This window comes from Siphateles boraxobius, unplaced genomic scaffold (genome assembly GCF_051911475.1).
Source record: "Siphateles boraxobius isolate OS27281-9 unplaced genomic scaffold, OSU_SipBor_1 7, whole genome shotgun sequence".
Lineage (NCBI taxonomy): Eukaryota > Metazoa > Chordata > Actinopteri > Cypriniformes > Leuciscidae > Siphateles > Siphateles boraxobius.
The window spans coordinates 2,055,418-2,068,600 of record NW_027509197.1 but is presented as its reverse complement, the minus strand read 5'-3'; the positions used below and the strand labels follow the sequence as shown (position 1 = coordinate 2,068,600).

The following is a 13,183-nucleotide window of genomic DNA, read 5'->3' as shown; positions in this document are numbered from 1 at the left end:
CCCAATGGATATTAAGTGCATCGCATTAACCTCTCGGCCACGACTACACTGTGAGTGAGTCACATGCTATTTTCTTTTCTGGATATGAGCAGCAGAGATCACCGGGGCCAACCATTATTTTTATGTGAGCAGCAGAGGATCCACTCAGCTAATATATTGTGTTGGCAAAAAGCAGTTCAACTACGTCTTCACCTACACAAATACCTTCTCACTTCAGGCTTGAAAAGAGATGTGGTTTGCCCAATTTTCCATGTTAGAGAAAAAGCAGCTCATACAAAGATCTTGGGTGTCACAAGCAGACAAAGAGACACGTAGTCGGCAGGGTCCGAACCTGCACGGGGAAACCCCAATGGATATCAAGTGCATCGCCTTAACCTCTCAGCCACGACTACACTGTGAGCAAGTCACATGCTATTTTCTTTTCTGGATATGAGCAGCAGAGAACACCTGGGCCAACCATTATTTTGATGTGAGCAGCAGAGGATCCACTCAGCTAATATATTGTGTTGGCAAAAAGCAGTTTAACAACGTCTTCACCTACACAAAAACCTGCTCACTTCAAGCTTGAAAAGAGATGTGGGTAGCCCAATTTTCCATGTATGAGAATAAAGCAGCTTGTACAAAGGATGCCACAATTCCTCTTGCAAAGAGACAAGGAGCCACATAGTCGGCAGGGTTCGAACCTGCGTAGGGAGACCCCAATGGATTTCAAGTCCATCGCATTAACCTCTTGGCCACAACTACTGTTGATAGTAAGTCACATGCTATTTTTTTTTCTGGATGTGTGCAGCAGAGGACAACCATCAATGTGAAAGTTATATCCTGTTGTACTAGTTACATCATAAGAAAAATGAAATCTAAGCTAATTTTAGTGTCTTTGTTTATCCCAAGGTTTTCCCGCAGCCTGCCGGATCCAGATCTGACGAAGGACCTTCGCCTGGACCCGATGATAATGCAGTGCTGAAGTGCCAACCAGCTTCTCCCTATGGAAGATCCCTATACCACTCTACAGATAAAGCATTGCAACAACGTCTTCACCTACACAAAAACCTGCTCACTTCAAGCTTGAAAAGAGATTTGGGTTGGCCAATTTTCCATGTTAGAGAATAAAGGAGCTCGTACAAAAGATGTCACAATTCCTCTCGCAAAGAGACAAGGAGCCACGTAGTCGGCAGGGTTCGAACCTGCGCGGGGAGACCCCAATGGATTTCAAGTCCATCGCCTTAACCTCTCGGCCACGACTACTCTTGATAGTGAGTCACATGCTATTTCCGTTTCTGGATGTGAGCAGCAGAGAACACCGGGGCCAACCATTAATTTCGATGTGAGCAGCAGAGGATCCAATCAGCTAACATATTGTGTTGGCAAAAAGGAGTTCAACTACGTCTTCACCTACACAAATACCTTCTCACTTCAGGCTTGAAAAGAGGTGTCAATCAATCAATCAACTTTATTTCTATAGCGCTTTACACAACCGTCAGTTATCCAAAGTGCTTCACATCATAAAAAATAAAACGTATCATACAATAAATACATATAACAGTGAAAATCAAGAAGGAAAAGTAAAATTAAAAGCCATTCTAAATAGGTGGGTTTTAAGTTTAGACCTAAAAACAGTTTCATCCGTAATTGTACGGATATCAGGGGGTAACTTGTTCCAGAGTCTCGGGGCAACAACTGCAAACGCCTGATCACCCCATCGCTTATACTTTGCCCTTGGGACTTCTAAAACCAACTGGTTTGAAGACCGTAATGACCGGCTGTGCTAACGCAGAGTTAAAATCTCAGTCAAATACTCCGGGGCCAGGGCATTTAGGGCCTTAAAAACGAACAGCAAAATCTTAAAATCTATTCTAAACTGCACTGGAAGCCAATGTAAATTGTAGAGGACGGGAGTGATGTGTGCACGCTTCGGTGTATTTGTTAAAAACCGAGCAGCAGCATTTTGCACAAGTTGAAGTCGTGCAATGGAGCTTTTATTTAAACCAACATAAAGAGCATTACAGTAGTCCAACCTCGAACTAATAAAAGCATGAATCACCTTTTCTAGATCATGCTTGTTAGGAAAAGGCTTAACTTTAGCTAGAAGACGAAGCTGGAAAAAACTCATTTTGACAACATTGCTAATTTGCTTGTCAAATTTCATGTTGCAATCAAAAATAACCCCCAGATTTCTGACAGCTGGCCTAAGGTATGGCGCCAGAGCCCCCAAACTCACCGCTGAACCATTTGGGTTACCGAAGATGATACACTCATTTTTTGCTTTGTTTAAACTAAGAAAATTTTGTGACAACCACAACTCAATATCATCAATACAGCTAAGTAGGGAGTCAAGTGCGACACTATCATTCGGTTTTAAAGGCAAATAAATCTGCAAATCATCAGCATAACAATGAAAGGACAGATTGTGCTTTCCTATAATACTTCCCAACGGCAACATATATAAAGAAAACAAGATTGGGCCAAGAATTGAACCCTGGGGTACCCCACAAGAAAGAGGAGCAGTTGGCGAGGAGCATTCACCAATCATAACTGAGAAGCTCCTATTTGCTAAGTAGGAGCTAAACCATTGAAGGGCCAAACCTCGAATGCCCACACAATGCTCGAGGCGAGATAGGAGGACTGCGTGGTCCACCGTATCAAACGCCGCTGTGAGGTCCAAAAGCACTAAAACAGCAGGATTCCCAGCATCCACAGACAAGGCAATGTCATTATGTACTCTGAGCAGTGCTGACTCAGTACTGTGACGTGATCTAAAACCCGATTGAAATTTTTCAAGCACAGAATTTTTCTGCATAAAGGCTTGTAACTGTATAAAAACAACTTTTTCCAAAACCTTTGACGGAAAAGGCAGATGAGAAACTGGTCTAAAATTAGATAATACTGAAGGGTCAAGATTTGGCTTCTTAAGTAGCGGCCTGACCACAGCATGTTTAAATGCAGCTGGGACACAACCTAGACCAAGACAAGAATTAATTAAAGTGAGTAAACTCGACCCAATGGCGCTATTAAAAACATCCTTCACTATCCTGGCTGGGACAATGTCTAATGAACAGTAGGTGGGTTTCATGTGTTGCACTATCTCAGAAAGCAGCGCAAACGAAACTGGCTTGAAATCCTCAAAAACAGCAGGAAGCACAGAAAGCAGTAGGAACAAACACATTAAAATTAGCACTGCAGTTTTGCCTGACAGGTGCTACCTTGTCAGTAAAATAACTGAGAAATTTCTCACATGTACTAATTTAAACCTCTGTCTGATCAGAGGTACATAGATTCAACACAGAGTTAATGGTATTAAATAAAACTCTAGGTTCATGACAACTGCTAGTTATGACCGAAGAAAGATAGTGCATCTTCGCCACCTTCACAGCCCTCTGATATGCAGCTAGGAACCTAGTGATGTAAATAGTTTGTCCTTCTTCCACCTTCATTCGGCTTGTCTACAGTGTTGCCTAAGAGCCCTTGTGGTGACATTTAACCAGGGATCCACCTTAGGTTTAATAGATTTAGTCCGAAAAGGGGCAATAGAGTCTAAAATGTCAGTGCTTGTGGAATGAAACGCAGAGAGAACATTATCTGGGGAGAAAGGAGAGACCAGACCATTCATTGCATGAAACTGTGAGCCCATAAACGCCGAAGCGAACTCTACACCTAAAGAGGGTGTTATGAGGCGGCGTCTAGAGGCTGAGGAGACAGGTTTACTAGCGGGTGGTATAACACTGATCTCAAATCTAATAGGGAAGTGATCTGAAATACCAGATTCTGTTAAGGTGTGGGTTGCCCTATGTTCCATGTTAGATAAAAAAGCAGCTCTTACAAAGATCTTGGATGTCACATTTCCTATCGCAAGCAGACAAAGAGCCACGTAGTTGGCAGGGTTCGACCCAGTGCGGGGATACCCCAATGGATTTTGAGTCCATCGCCTTAACCTCTCTGCCAAAACTACACTGTGAGTGAGTCACATGCTATTTTCTTTTTTGGATGTGAGCAGCAGAGAACACCGGGGCCAACCATTAATGTCGATGTAAGCAGCAGAGGATCCACTCAGCTAACATATTGTGTTTGGCAAAAAGGAGTTCAACTACGTCTTCACCTACACAAATACCTTCTCACTTCAGGCTTGAAAAGAGATGTGGTTTGCCCAATTTTCCATGTTAGAGAAAAAGCAGCTCATACAAAGATCTTGGATGTCACAAGCAGGCAAAGAGACATGTAGTCGGCAGGGTCCAAACCTGCACGGGGAAACCCCAATGGATATCATGTGCATAGCCTTAACCTCTCGGCCACGACTACACTGTGAGTGAGTCACATGCTATTTTCTTTTCTGGATATGAGCAGCAGAGAACACCGGGGCCAACTATTATTTTGATGTGAGCAGCAGAGGATCCACTCAGCTAATATATTGTGTTGGCAAAAAGGAGTTCAACTACGTCTTCACCTACAAAAATACCTTCTCACTTCAATCTTGAAAAGAGATGTGGGTTGCCCTATTTTACATGTTAGAGAATAAAGCAGCTTGTACAAAGGATGTCACAATTCCTCTCGCACAGAGACAAGGAGCCACGTAGTCGGCAGGGTTCGAACCTGCGCGGGGAGACTCCAATGGATTTCAAGTCCATCGCCTTAACCTCTCGGCCACAACTACTCTTGATAGTAAGTCACATGCTATTTTATTTTCTGGATGTGTGCAGCAGAGGACAACCATTAACGTGGATGTTATATCCTCTTGTACTCGTTACATCATAAGAAAAATGGCATCTAAGCTAATTTTAGTGTCTTTGTTTATCCCAAGGTTTTCCCGCAGCCTGCCGGATCCAGATCTGACGAAGGACCTTCGCCTGGACCCGATGATAATGCAGTGCTGAAGTGCCAACTAGCCTCTCCCTATGGAAGATCCCTATACCACTCTACAGATAAAGCATTGTGGAATTTTCGGTTCGCGTACCTACCCGAAGTGATCAAATAAAATTCTGCATCAAAATTTATAGGCAAGACAAGAAGTTTGTTTAGGCATGGTTTGTAGGGAATTACAAACCTGCGCACATATATTCAAACGCACATAACTATAGAATCAATTTTTAATGCGCATGTGAACGAGATCAGCGTCTATCACAGGTTCGTGTTTAAAGTCTGTTTAGAGAGAACGGTGTAATCTTAGCGGCCCCTAATTTATTAACAAATGACCATTTCGAAGTGAATCAATCTAAACTAACTTTAGTTTGAAATAACATTATTCAAGAACCACTATAAAACCAAACCAATCTCTGTTACCTTAAATTATATGTTTATCTCTGTAAAAAGCTGCTTTGAAACAATCTACATTGTTAAAAGCGCTATATAAATGAGGATGACTTGTCTTGACTTGACTTGACTTGGATGTGAGCAGCAGAGGATGAACACCTCCCTCAAAGGCTGGGAAGAGGACAAGAAGTGATTAGGGAATGTATGCAACAAACTGTAAGATTTTCACCCAAACAGGGATTTGAACAGAACTTACCTTAAAGTGTTAATCCTCCTTAAACAATGCTTACTTGAGGCTTGAAATGAGGCCATTTTCCATGTTAGAGAAAAAAACAGCTCTTAAAAAGCACCAGGATGTCACAATTCCTGTTGAAAAGAGACAAGGAGCCACATAGTCGGCAGGGTTCTGTAGTGTTACAAATTTATTAAATGTTTTCATTTAGGTTCCAATACAATAGTATATAAACTGAGAAAGTTTGGTAGACTGAATTTAGCATTTGAAGTATAAATGATGACATCAGAATAATCAGTAAGAGATTCGTTGCCAGTGCTGATCTCTCTGTTATAAGTCAAGCAATTCAGGTGTCGGACATTAGCTTTTGTCTGTATGCACTTCCTGGCCATTAAGATGGGTGATACAGTCGGGCAGATTTCTGAAACTCTCACCTTTTGTTCTAATGGCTCTCGGAGCCACTGTCCCAGTCGGTGAAGAGTCTGGCTGATTGGATTAGGATATTTAAATTTGAATCACACTGTTATGCTGACGAGATCAGGGCTGTGGAACTTCCGGTCAAGTGCTGATTCCTGTACTTCACATTTACATGCTTTGTTCAGATTGCCTCCCCCCTTTTATGTAAATCCCTCCCCCTTTGGAAGGCTAAAACACTGTGTTTTTAGATATTGAGTTATACTTGGTGACTACAGCGATGCCACAGCAATAAAGAACTCTGCTTAAAATATAGCCCCAAGTCTCCTGGTCTTTCGCTTCTATGTCTTCTACACTGAAGAAGGAAAAAGTTCACAACAGTTCGAACCTGCGCGGGAGACCCCAATGGATTTCAAGTCCATCACCTTAACCTCTTGGCCACGACTACTCTTGATAGTGAGTCACATGGTATTTTCTTTTCTGGATGTGAGCAGCAGAGGATGAACACCTCCTTCAAAGGCTGGGAAGAGGACAACAAGTGATTAGGGAATGTCTGCAACAAAACCTCTCGGCCACGACTACACTGTGAGTGAGTCACATGCAATTTTCTTTTCTGGATGTAAGTAGCAGAGGACAACCATCAATGTTGATGCTAAATCCTGATGTACTCGTTACATCATAAGAAGAATGGAATCTAAGCTAATTTTAGTGTCTTTGTTTATCCCATGGTTTTCCCACAGCCTGCCGGATCCAGGCCATTTCCAGATCTGACGAAGGACCTTCGCCTGGACCTGATGACAATGCAGTACTGAAGTGCCAACTAGCCTCTCCCTATGGAGGTTCCCTATACCACTCTACAGATAAAGCGTTGTGGAATTTTCGGTTCGCGTACCTACCCGAAGTGATAAAATAAAATAAAATTCTGTATCAAAATTTATAGGCAAGACAAGTAGTTTGTTTAGGCATGGTTTGTAGGGAATTACAAACCTAAGCACATACAGGTTCTTCTCAAAAAATTAGCATATTGTGATAAAGTTCATTATTTTCCATAATGTAATGATAAAAATTAAACTTTCATATATTTTAGATTCATTGCACACCAACTGAAATATTTCAGGTCTTTTATTGTTTTAATACTGATGATTTTGGCATACAGTTCATGAAAACCCAAAATTCCTATCTCAAAAAATTAGCATATCATGAAAAGGGTCTCTAAAGGAGCTATTAACCTAATCATCTGTATCAACTAATTAACTCTAAACACCTGCAAAAGATTCCTGAGGCTTTTAAAAACTCCCAGCCTGTTTCATTACTCAAAACCCGCAATCATGGGTAAGACTGCCGACCTGACTGCTGTCCAGAAGGCCATCATTGACACCCTCAAGCAAGAGGGTAAGACACAGAAAGAAATTTCTGCACAAATAGGCTGTTCCCAGAGTGCTGTATCAAGGCACCTCAGTGGGAAGTCTGTGGGAAGGAAAAAGTGTGGCAAAAAACGCTGCACAACGAGAAGAGGTGACCGGACCCTGAGGAAGATTGTGGAGAAGGACCGATTCCAGACCTTGGGGGACCTGCGGAAGCAGTGGACTGAGTCTGGAGTAGAAACATCCAGAGCCAACGTGCACAGGCGTGTGCAGGAAATGGGCTACAGGTGCCGCATTCCCCAGGTCAAGCCACTTTTGAACCAGAAACAGCGGCAGAAGCGCCTGACCTGGGCTACAGAGAAGCAGCACTGGACTGTTGCTCAGTGGTCCAAAGTACTTTTTTCGGATGAAAGCAAATTTTGCATTTCATTCGGAAATCAAGGTGCCAGAGTCTGGAGGAAGATTGGGGAGAAGGAAATGCCAAAATGCCTGAAGTCCAGTGTCAAGTACCCACAGTCAGTGATGGTCTGGGGTGCCATGTCAGCTGCTGGTGTTGGTCCACTGTGTTTTATCAAGGGCAGGGTCAATGCAGCTAGCTTTCAGGAGATTTTGGAGCACTTCATGCTTCCATCTGCTGAAAAGCTTTATGGAGATGAAGATTTCATTTTTCAGCACGACCTGGCACCTACTCACAGTGCCAAAACCACTGGTAAATGGTTTACTGACCATGGTATTACTGTGCTCAATTGGCCTGCCAACTCTCCTGACCTGAACCCCATAGAAAATCTGTGGGATATTGTGAAGAGAAAGTAGAGAGACGCAAGACCCAACACTCTGGATGAGCTTAAGGCCACTATCGAAGCATCCTGGGCCTCCATTAAACCTCAGCAGTGCCACAGGCTGATTGCCTCCATGCCACGCCGCATTGAAGCAGTCATTTTATGCAAAAGGATTCCCGAACAAGTATTGAGTGCATAACTGAACATAATTATTTGATGGTTGACCTTTTTTTTGTATTAAAAACACTTCTTTTATTGGTCGGATGAAATATGCTAATTTTTTGAGACAGGAATTTTGGGTTTTCATGAGCTGTATGCCAAAATCATCAGTATTAAAACAATAAAAGACCTGAAATATTTCAGTTGGTGTGCAATGAATCTAAAAATATATGAAAGTTTAATTTTTATCATTACATTATGGAAACTGATGAACTTTATCACAATATGCTAATTTTTTGAGAAGGACCTGTATATTCAAACGCACATAACTATAGAATCAATTCTTAATGCGCATGTGAACGCGATCAGCGTCTATCACAGGTTCGTGTTTAAAGTCTGTTTAGAGAGAACGGTGTCGTCTTAGCGGCCCCTAATTTAATAACAAATGACCATTTCGACGGAAGTGAATCAATCAAAACTAACTTTAGCTGGAAATAACATTATTCAAGAACCACTATAAAACCAAACCAATCTCTGTTACCTTAAATTATATGTTTATCTCTGTAAAAAGCTGCTTTGAAACAATCTACATTGTTAAAAGGGCTATATAAATGAGGATGACTTGACTTGACTTGGATGTGAGCAGCAGAGGATGAACACCTCCCACAAAGGCTGGGAAGAGGACAACAAGTGATTAGGGAATTTATGCAACAAACTGTCAGATTTTCACCAAAACAGGGAATTGAACCGAACTTACCTTAAAGTGTTAATCCTCCTTAAACAATGCTCACTTCAGGCTTGAAATGAGCCCAATTTCTGTCTTAGAAAAAAAGCAGCTCATACAAAGATCCTGGATGTCACAATTCAAAAAGGCAAAAAGGAGTTCAACTACGTCTTCACCTACACAAATACCTTCTCACTTCAGGCTTGAAAAGAGATGTGTGTTGCCCAATTTTCCATGCTAGAGAATAAGAAGCTCATACAAAGATCTTGGATGTCACAAGCAGACAAAGAGACACGTAGTCGGAAGGGTCCGAACCTGCAAGGGGAAACCCCAATGGATATCAAGTGCATCGCCTTAACCTCTCGGCCACGACTACACTGTGAGTGAGTCACATGCTATTTTATGTGCAGCAGAGGACAACCATCAATGTGGATGTTAAATCCTGTTGTACTCGTTACATCATAAGAAAAATGGCATCTAAGCTAATTTTAGTGTCTTTGTTTATCCCGAGGTTTTCTCGCAGCCTGCCGGTTCCAGATCTGCCGAAGGACCTTCGCCGTGACCCGATGACAATACAGTGCTTCACGTAGTCGGCAGGGTTCGAACCTGCGCGGGGAGACCCCAATGGATTTCAAGTCCATCGCCTTAACCTTTTTTTTATTTTTTTTTTATTTTTTATTTTTTTTATTTTTTATTTTTTTATTAAGAAATTTCAATCGATAAAATACAATAAAAATAAATACAATAAAATATACATATTTTCTTCTACATTCTTCTCTACATCACAAAACTTCCATTTACATACACATTTTTAAAAAAAACTCCTTCACTTCCGGGCAGCTTCCACATTAAATCTTTTAAAACACAACAAACTTTTGGGGTAAAAACATCATAAAAAGCATGAACAATATTTTCACCTTTAAAATACAAATATAGTCTTTCCATATATAATTCAGTTTTTCTTTTAAACACAGTCCAAACATCCAACACAATTTTTTCTTTTTTAGCCACAGTTATTCTCTCCCATATTGCACTTTTCATTAACATTACACACAGATTTATAAAACTTTTGTTTTCACACTTCTTTTCCCATCCAAACATCACAACTCTATTCCATTCCATTACATTTTCATCCCACTCCTCAGTCAACTCTTTAATTAAACATTTACATTTTTTTTAAAAATTCCTCCAGTTCTTTACAATATAAAAACATATGTAAAATCCACTCTTCCTTTTCTTGGCATACTTTACACAAAGCGTTTTGTTCCATTCCTATTTTATTTAAAACAGCCTCAGTAAAAACCACTTTATGCCTTATAAAATATTCCAAACATCCCAATTTTGTTTCCACACATCTCCCCCCCATGTTTCTCCATATACACTCTTTTTTCAGATCTTTAAATTTCTGCACCCAGTATCCATTAACAATTGGTTCTTTAAAAACTCAGTCTCTAAAAAAAACATAAAACATCTTCACCGTACATGTTTTAAAACCATACAATTTTTCTCTCAGCTTTACATACACTTCTTTTCCATTTGTCCCCTCTTCCATACTTTCAATCCTTTTAATCCAGTCTTTAGGTATTGCCCTTTTGATTATTTCATATTTGTTTATTATCTCTTGTCTGCTAAAATCCTCCTTTGCCTCCTCCATTACATCCACAATGTATTGTACTGGTAAAAATCCTTCTTTAAATTCATATAAAACATCTCTTACTCTTGTAATTCCCAGCTCCCACCATTTCTTAAAAAATATCTCTTTTCCCTGATTTAAAATGCCATTGTTTAAGAATAAAGGCTGACTTAAAATGTTCTCTCTACCTCTTGGATTAAAATGTACATTAGTTAAAAATTTACCCCAGGCGCTCATCAATTCCTTATAAAAATCTGGCAACTCCTCTGTCATCCACTTCTTTGCTCTCATCCACAGTACATTATCTCCAAGTGTAAAATTCCCACATTTACTTAAAAAATATTCCATTGTCTTTTTCCATGCTGTTTTGTTTTCTTCATTCAAGTATTTTTGTATTATTTTTACTCTTAAACTATTCTTTCGTTGTTCAAAATCCATTAAGCCCAAACCTCCCTTCCCCACTTCTCCTATTAATGTGTTGTACGCAATTCTTGCTGGCTTCCCTTCCCATAAAAAATCTAAAAAACATTTTTTCAGCCTTTTTTCTGCCCACAATGGCATGGATGACACATATAAAACATACCATAATTTAGAAACCATTAAAACATTCAGAATTAAAACCTTCCCTTTCAAAGTTAAAGTTCTCAGTTTCCAAAAGTTCATCCTCCTTTCAATACCCCCTAATAATTCCTCCCACATTGTTTCTCCTACCTTCTTTTCATCTATTCCCATTAAAACCCCTAAAATCTTCATTTCTTTTGTTTCCTTAAAAGCAAAACTATTTGTTAAATCTTCTGCCCCTCCAAATCTCATATACACTGTTTTTTCTGCATTTACTTTTGCTCCCGATCCCTTACAAAACACGTCTACGATTCTCATTGCTTTTTTAACACTCTCTAGATCCTTTACTATCACTGTAGTATCATCCGCATATTGAAATATTTTGTTTTCTTCTCCCTCGACGCCTATTCCATTAATTCCCTCTTCTTGTTTTATGGCCAGGCCTAGTGGCTCAGAAACTAACGAATATAAATGAGCTGAAAGTGGACATCCTTGCCTTATGGATCTAGTAACTTTAAAACACTGTGTTAAAAAACCATTACATTTGATTTTTGTTATTGCTCCTTTGTATAAAATTCTTATCCATTTAATAAAATTCCCTCCAAAACCAAAACTTTTTAAAATGTCAAATAAAAATTCGTGTTCTACTCTGTCAAACGCTTTCTCAAAATCCAAACTAATTATGTACCCTTTTTTGTTCTTTTCATGCATGTATCTTATTGTATCTTTTATACTTATTGTTGTGTCCGCTATGTCTCTTCCTTTCACTCCGTACGCTTGGTTGGTTTTAATTATACTCGGCATTACTTCCTTCAATCTGTTGGCTAAAATTTTCGATAAAATCTTTAAGTCGGTATTCAACATCGTAATTGGTCTGTAGTTCTTCAAATCTATCTTCTCTCCTTTTCGCTTGTATATCAATTTCATTAAACCCATTCCCATTCTTTCATTCAGTTCTCCTTCTTAAAAATATCTACATATACTTCTTTTAAAATGCTAGTTAAAAAATCTTTTAAAACTATATAAAATTCACTCCCCAAACCATCTATACCCGGACTTTTCTTTTTGTTTAATTCACTTATTGCTCTTTTTATCTCTTCGTCTCTTATCTTTTCATCACACTCTTTTTTGTCTAGTTCTCCAACGGTTGTTTTTATTTGTTTCAGTAACTCCAGTTTCTCTTCTTCTTTCACTCCCTCTGCACTAAACAAATTCTCATAGTATGCTTTTATTTCCTTTAGTATTTCCTCGTTTGTTTCCACAACCACTCCCTTATTTCCTCTAATTTCTTTTATCATTTTCGCTTTCCCTCTACTTTTTTCTAGATCGAAGAAAAACTTTGTACATTTTTCACCCTCCACCGTATATTTTGCTTTACTTCTTAGTCTTGCTCCTTCATATTTCTTCTCCTCCATTTATTTCAAATTACCCTCTAATTCTTTTATTTTTTGTATATCTTTCCCATTCTCATTTAATTCTTTTTTCAATTTTTCTCTTAATTCTCTCTCCGTATTTCTCTTACTTTTCTGTATTAACTTGCAGTACTTCATAGTACATTTTTTAACTAAATATTTTGTATTTTCCCACCATATTCTTTTATCCTCAATATACATTTTGTTCTCCTTTTCAGTTTCAATAATCTCTTTAACATTTAAAATATAATCTTCATTCTTTAAAATCTCTGTGTTTAAAACCCATACTCCCGGCCCTCTTTTCACAGAACTCCAGTCTATTTGCATAAAAATTGGTTTATGATTGCTTAGACTTGGGTCTTCGTATTTAATACTACTGATAAAATCCTCAACGTTCCTTGTACATAATATAAAATCAATTCTTGTTTTGCACATAAAATTCCCCACTAATTGTCTTCTTGAATATTCTCTCGTTTTTTCATTTCTTTCTCTCCATACATTGATCATATTATTTTCTTCCATTAATAGCTTCAACTCTTTTCTTCCTTTGTCACTTTTAAAAACCATTCCCTCACCCATTTCTAATTTGCTAAAAACAGTATTAAAATCACCCATCATTATAACTTCTTTATATTTCTTTAAGAATTCTCTTAAAACACTAAAA

At 39.0% G+C, this 13,183-nt stretch overlaps 3 non-coding genes across 3 annotated transcripts; all 3 read right to left on the bottom strand.

The window, feature by feature from the left end:
• Positions 1-662: 662 nt before the first annotated feature.
• trnas-uga (transfer RNA serine (anticodon UGA)) lies at positions 663-744 on the bottom strand. Its single transcript has one exon. It is a non-coding gene; the product is annotated as a tRNA-Ser (tRNA).
• A 419-nt stretch (positions 745-1,163) lies between these two features.
• Positions 1,164-1,245, bottom strand: trnas-uga (transfer RNA serine (anticodon UGA)). Its single transcript has one exon. It is a non-coding gene; the product is annotated as a tRNA-Ser (tRNA).
• Positions 1,246-4,563: 3,318 nt separating this feature from the next.
• trnas-uga (transfer RNA serine (anticodon UGA)) lies at positions 4,564-4,645 on the bottom strand. Its single transcript has one exon. It is a non-coding gene; the product is annotated as a tRNA-Ser (tRNA).
• Between the last annotated feature and the right edge of the window lie 8,538 nt (positions 4,646-13,183).